The sequence below is a fragment of the Panthera leo genome, chromosome B4 (assembly GCF_018350215.1).
Source record: "Panthera leo isolate Ple1 chromosome B4, P.leo_Ple1_pat1.1, whole genome shotgun sequence".
Lineage (NCBI taxonomy): Eukaryota > Metazoa > Chordata > Mammalia > Carnivora > Felidae > Panthera > Panthera leo.
This window is the reverse complement of record NC_056685.1, coordinates 97,079,316-97,086,824: the sequence shown is the minus strand read 5'-3', so window position 1 is coordinate 97,086,824 and position 7,509 is coordinate 97,079,316. Positions and strand designations below refer to the sequence as shown.

Below are 7,509 nucleotides of genomic sequence, written 5' to 3'. Positions count from 1 at the left end.
CTCTGAGCTGCCAGCACAGGAGCCCAAGGGCTCAGAGCCCAACTCAGGATTCAAACTCAGGAAGTGTGAGATCATGACCTGAGCCCAAAAAAGAGTCAGATGCTGAACCAACTGAGCCACATAGGTGTCCCTGTTGTTTGATTTAATAGGAAAAAAACTTGTAAGAAAAACTTTTGCATGAATTACAATACAACCTATTTTTCAGGGTCAGTCAGAAAGCAGAGTTCAGGTAAAGGTTGTTTTTATCTGCTCTTACTGCATTTTGTCTGGAAGTTCCATGTTGTCCTTGATAACTTGAGAAGCTCTTTTTAAAAGCATATATTTTGAAACCAGTACCTCACGGATAAGAACAAAAGTGAATGAGCTGCAAAGTTTATCTAAGGCTGGGTTTAAGGATAGTTAAATACAAAAATAAAAACAAAAACTAGTCCACAGGACACTGGTTGACACATTTCTGTTCTCTTAATATTTTTTTTCCAAGCAAGAGAAGTCTAGCACTCAGACATTTTGGAGCATAACAATAAATGAATAAACCATACATGCTTTTTTTTTCATTCTGAACATTTCTAGAACTTTTCCTAAAGACTCATGTGCCATGAGATCCCAAGCAAATTCTTCCTGACGGGAGAGTATATATGGTTCAAATGAGTTGCTATTGGGATTTTAAAATATTTTCGGCACAAGGTCAAAACTATGATTCCAGTATTCACTCCTGACAAGATTTTACCTATCTTCTGCTCCCCCGTTCCGAAAGGATTGGCACTTTTGAAAACTTAAACTAAAAGATACAATAACATTTCAATTGTTTCATGCTCCATTGTTTTCTAAAAGTGGCTATCTCTACATGGAGGCAGAAAGATAATCAAAGAGGAAGACAGAGTAGGGAATGCTGTTTTGAAATTGTAGACATCATGATAAAGCATCGCCATGCATGATGACCCCTACCATATTCACAAGAAATACTTTTATAAGTTGAAGAAACTACCTTGAAGGCTCCCTGCTGATTGAATTCCAAAAAAATACATAGCACATTTGTAACCAGGATAAAAAATGTACAACCAATTAGGGGAACAAACATAATTCTGGGGAAGAGATAAACTAATTTCATAGAGCTAGTTTTCTAAATTCAATGTTTATATTCCAAATTTTGGGCTTTTAATTTAAAGGAAAATATACATTATATATAATATATATGTTTAATTTGTTAAATCATGGTTGTTCACGTATATATGTATACATATGAAGTATATGTAAATATCTGATTTGTTACAGCATGGGTGTTTTGATGGCAAACTATAGATTAGGGAAGAGGGAAGAAGTTATTATTGTAGATTGCCATATCTTTGAAAAAGAGTGCTCAGAAAGACAGGGATTTTTGCCTCTGGTCTGTTAAAGGGACAATTCCAGAGAGGATCAAGAGCAAGTCTGTGCCTGTCAGGGGGAAATTGGAAGCAGAGTTAATCATTTTGGGAAGTCTCAAAACAGCCTAGAAAAAAAATTGCAAAATAAATCTCAAACAGATTGTGTCCAAGAGAGAAATTCCACACCTATAATGAAAAAGTTTTGTTTCAGTAGCTAGTGCATTTATCCTTTTTTATTAAAATTGATTATCTTATTTTTTTTAAGTGAATGAAGGTTTCAGGTATTTTTCTGCATTGATTCCTTGGTGAAAGTACTTAGTTCTACTAGATCTAGTTGAGTCTTTCATATTGCTATTGATCAATAAATACATTGGGATGAAATCAGTCATCTAAACTTCTCTAGACAGGTATTTATCTACCAAATTACATAGGACAAGTAACCTTTAAATGATTTAGCAAATTGTAGTTTATCATATTCAGTAATATGGATTAGTCTTCTGGTAATATCAGTTCAACCTTTTCTCATTTCCTTTTAAAACTTAACCATTTAACTGTAGATTTGGCTGGTCAAAATAATTTGCATGTTTTTGTTTTTAAAAATATTATATGAGTTCTGCTCCATTGCATAGCACTTATGATGAGATGAAGTAAGAGTATGGAGTCAAAGTTTTAAACATGTTTCAGCAAAAGGAATAGTAAAGGTGTAAGAATTTAACCCTTCTATTTTCAGAAATACTACTGGAGGAAAAGGCATTGTTTTAGAGATAATAACGGTGGCTACTGTTTATTTACTGTTTATGGAACCACAGGCACTGTATTAATCTTTTTATTTCTATAAGTTAAATTTACCTGCAAACAAAAACCAGAAATCCATATGAAGAACTTCTGTGATTATTTCCACTTTACATATGAGACATTTGAAACTCAGAAATCTTAATAAATGGGCTAATGATTATATATCCTGCTATTGGCAAAATTAGCAGTTCTAGGTAATTCTGATTCAGTTCTGCCCAAGGACAGAAGCAGACAGTGAGCACACACCCATAGTTAAAAATAAGGTACCCAATTTTGAGCTAACTACTCACCTTAAACCAACAAAAGAGAAGGATAAGGGATAAAGGACTAGGGAAAACTAACTGAACTGTCATTTCTTAGAGCGAGGACTCTTCTCTGAGCTTGGAAGCTGGTTACAGCAGATTAATGTCTACATGTAATATTTTGAAGGCTAAGGATTCTCTTTAGATGGAGAGTGTCGTCTTCAGTTCTGTGATACGGGTGATGATTTTTCTGGCTGTATGTTTTGTATCTCACCCTTCAGTCCCTAGTTCTCGGGGGTTCATATTCATGAACACTATCCTCCATACTTTCCTTTTTCCAACTCAAAGGACCAGAAAGAATGGTTAATAACAAAAGAAGACAGAAAATAAGTCATGAACAAAGAGAAGAAGCTAATCACACACCCCTTTTCCATCCCAGGACCTCCTCTAACTCACACCGTATTTTTAAAGGAGAACAGATGTTTTTAGTGAAGTTTAGACTTTGATTAATATATTACTAGACATTTTAATTTCTCAAATGAAACTACTTTTGTTGTTTGAGATGACTAGAGGAAATTTGGTTATCTGTGCGTCCAGAAAATTCAGAAGTTCTGCTCAACAATTCATCCAAATAATGAGAGTGAACTAGCCTAACAGATTGGATTTGGACAAGCGGTATAAGCAGGAAAGAATAAAGTTGATTTTGTTGTAAACAGCAATCCCTCTTGAAACATCCAGCATTATATGCATGAATGATCTAGTATCTTCATCGATCTTGATATATAGACAGATACCATGCATGGTAACCATTCATTAAAAATATTAAATAACTCCCTGCTATTATCAGGTAGTATGTTTGGCCCTGGGGATATAATAATAAAGACAAAAACAGATATGAATGAATCAGGCACACACGAATTATAAAGGTATAACTGTGATTTTGTTATATCTTGCCTATAATATAGGGGTTTAACCTGTTCTTGTTCATTATTCAAGGCATCCCTGAATATACCCTGAATATATCCCTGAATATATTCCTGAACCATACCATGTTTTCTATCTCACAAGTGAAATGACTGTCAGATATGGAGAACTAAAAATAAAATTAACTCCAAAATCTTTCCTTTGTCAGAGGCTCTTTTTCTCTTTGCCTGTTAATTAGATTAATGAGATGGATGATCTCAGATTGCACCGTGTTCAGAGACCTTTCTAATCACTTCAATAAACATGACTCTGGACAATAGCAATTAGAAATGCAATTATCATTTCTATTATAAATGATATGATAATTATATATTGAAAAAATTATATACTGGCCTCCTCTACATTCTTTTGTTATTTTCTAACTTCCATCTACCCATTAGTAGTATAAAAAATTAAATAATACCTAGGCTGACAGTTTTGCAAAGCAGAATAAAGGGAAAATGTAGCTACAATTTTTCCTGTGTTTTTTTTTTTTTGTCACCATCTTTTTAAAATGACAAGGAAGGATTTATTGAAGTTTTGAAAAGTGAAAGGGAACTTTGGAGATTTATCAAATGGGGAGCAAGCTATTTGAGGAGTGGAAAGAAAAATGGTGGTTATCTTGGGAGGTGTTTACAGAGAAGATCCTCAGAGCTCAGGGATACATACATCAAATACATTGGTGGTTTAGGAATTGCTGAAAATAGAATATTACTACTATGCAACCTAAGATAATAGGTACATTAATTATCAGTAGGAAAGAACAAAGTCTATTGTCCCCGATGTGATCTTAAACCTACTAATTTTTGTTTAATCTGTATAATCAGGCTTTTAAACTCTCACCATATATTTAAGGCATATCTAATCTGCTCAAGTTTAGGGCATATTAAATCATTGAGATGCCCATTTCTCATTGCTTACAGAAAAAAAAAAAAAAAGAAAAGTATAGAAAAAGATTCTGAGTGTACTATTAGAAATAAATCAACAACTCAATTAAATTCTCAAGACATACAAAACACAATCAATCCATCCATAATGATATAACACCATTTCAGGAGTGTGATTCATTTCTTATAATAATAAAAATCCCAGTGAATGGTACATGGCCAAGGTGGTTTGAGTGCTATTTTTTTATATCTAGTAAATTAAGATAAAAATAGCATATCAAATTCTCAAATATTTATTGTTACAAACAAGTGATTAGAACCTGATGACTGAGAATCTACCTCTCTGGATAAGTCTCCTGTTTTTTAGTGACAGCAGACCCTACCCCCTGCTGAGATTCACATATCTGTAATAAGTTGTTACCTCCATAGCATTATTACCGATCAAATAAAATGTACTTCATATAAAGGCACACCTTGTAATTTATGTATTTTAATATTAACACACAATGTATATATACAAATATTAAATATTTAAATATTTAATATATGCACAATATGATAATAATTCCAACAAGCTTTTATTAAATTAAATGGAATGTTTTGTTGTTAATCATCATATAGTTGTGTTCAAGTAAATAATGCAATATATAGCTTAGTTAAAATTACCCTATAAAGACATCATTTTGTGAGGAAGTTTGCCTATTCTTACCCATGAGAATAACAATTTTGAGTGACATAAATAACATCATTTTAAGGAACAAAAATTCATCCTATTGAAGCATTAAAATCCCAGATTTAGTGAAAATGACAAAAGGATTTGTATCTGAATCTGAAATAAAAACATTTTAAGAGATATCCACTCCCAGTTTATCCTTATTGGAGATTTGATGATGACCATTATCCAACATGACTAAGAAAACAGTATTAGTGACTAGTGTCCTTGGCTTTCCCAACTCTTAATATTTCTTTCTTTTTTTTTTTTAATACGGAACACTTCACGAATTTGCGTGTCATCCTTGCACAGGGGCCGTGCTAATCTTCTCTATATCATTCCAATTGTAGTATATGTGCAGCCGAAGCGAGCACCGAACTCTTAATATTTCTGATCACATGGCAGCTTGCCCCATTTCCATCCTACTGGGGTATCACAGTCCCACTTATAGGCCCTCAGTATGGCTAAGTACATTGTGTGTGTATATACATATTTCTATAGTGAGAATGTCTCATATATATGTAATAGGTACCCATAGGAAAAGGAACAAATGAACGGTGCAGAAGTATCTGAGAAGAAAGTAATCGAAAATTTTCTAAAACCAACAAGTCATTAAGCTACAGATCTAAGTTCTAAAAAAAAACCAAATCAGATCTATAAAAAAGAAAGAATGAAAAACTAAACCATATATAGACACATCATAAGACTACTGTTAAAAAACATGACAAAGGGAAAATCTTAATAGTAAATGGTGTATTATTTACCACCAAATCAATGAGTACTTCCAAAGGAATGATCATTTGATTCACAACTAACTTCTTAACAAAAGCAGTATAAGCTCAAAGACAGTAGGCTGGTATTTTCAAACTGTTGAATGAGAAGAACAAGAACTGCCATCTTAAAATTGTGTGCCCGTAAAATAGTTTTCAAAAATGAAGGTGACATAAACATATTTATAGATAAAATTTTTGAACATTCACCAAATCAAATTTTTGAATGAGGGGATTTTTAAATCAGAAGAATGATCCTAGATAAAAACTTCTGGATTTAAGAAGGAATAATAAACATTGAAAGTATGTCTAAAATATACTAATATAATATATGGTAAAATATTATCTAAACAGGTATAAAACATATATTAAAAGAATTAAAGTTCACAGCAATAACAGCTGTGCTATGTTGGAACATGGTAAATGGATTTAAATTGTGCTAAGTTCTAGAAAGAAAAGTGTAATTAATATTGAACATATAATTAAATGATGAATGTCACTATCTCTGACTAAAGCTTAATCAAAAGTACGATGCTTGTTATTCTATGCTATGTGAATTATCCTAAGTAAGGTTTAAAAAAGGGTGAGAAAAAAGAACACAGAATATTTACTTATCAAAGAAAATATGAGGTCCTTATAAATTTCCATGAGACCAGGCAAATTCTTAGGAGAAAAAGGTAAGACAGTTTCCAAAATTGCACTCAAAATGAAATCTCCACATCTACTAATTTAGCAGTTAACTCAAGTATCCACCTAGTCATATTTAGGGAATAAACTAATATTTCTGGGGTAATAAAAATATATTAATTCAAATTCAGGGAAAGGAATTAAATAGAATGCCCTTTTAACAAATGTTTATGGGTACAAATGCTATCCAGTATGCACATTTGCTTAAACTAGAAGAACAATTAGAAATGTAGAACTAAGCTGTAAGAATTGAAAACAACAACAACAACAACAATCCAATGCTTTTATAATCCAGGATTCACTTTATGCAGGTTAAAATAAACAAATGTGCAGATCAAAAAGTTATGTGTATAATTTAATTTAATTGCTCAGAGTTACTTGTGTCCTGAAAGGCATAAATACCAAAAGTAATGGTGATTTTGCCCTTATCCTCTGTTATCTGGGAAGTAGATGCCATGTTGAGTGAGTACTTGACAGGTTGCTGGATTTGTTGGTGCCTAGAGAAGTAGTCTGCTTCCCCCAGGCTTACTGCTGGTAAACGGGCGCCAATCAATCTCTTTTCTCTATTTTACCATCACTTTTTATCACACAGGAGGCTTACTATCGACTTTTCTATTAATTTTTTTTTTAAATTTTCTTCTCTGTAAACACTTAAAAGCGTACTTTTTTTTTTATCTTTGCTTATTTACTTCTCTTCCATCCCACAGCATTTTCTCTTAGCAGTTCAACTCAGAAATCAAAAATGTTATTTTGTACACCTAGCATGATATTTAGAAACCTAAAAATCTAAGAACATGCCAAAAAGTACTGCAGTACTATGCTCTTTACTTGGCTCTTCTAGCTTTACTTACTCATCAATGCATTATTTCCCAGTAAAACATTGAATACTGTGCCAATTAATGAGAGTTAGAGAGGAAAATAAATGTACAAGAGTTTATACTTCCATGTATTTTGCCATTCAAATTTAAAGCATGGAGGGAGTCCATGGTTTTCAATGATGCTGCTATTACTCAAAATTCTGTTGAAAAGTTTACCTTATAAATTCTAAAAAGGCTATTTTGAGGGGCACCTGGTGGCTCATTCAGTTGGGCA

General features: G+C 32.7%; 1 non-coding gene across 1 annotated transcript; it reads right to left on the bottom strand.

Moving 5' to 3' along the window:
• Positions 1 to 5,227: 5,227 nt before the first annotated feature.
• LOC122225675 lies at positions 5,228 to 5,334 on the bottom strand. The gene has a single exon (XR_006205290.1). It is a non-coding gene; the product is annotated as a U6 spliceosomal RNA (small nuclear RNA).
• Positions 5,335 to 7,509: the final 2,175 nt, after the last annotated feature.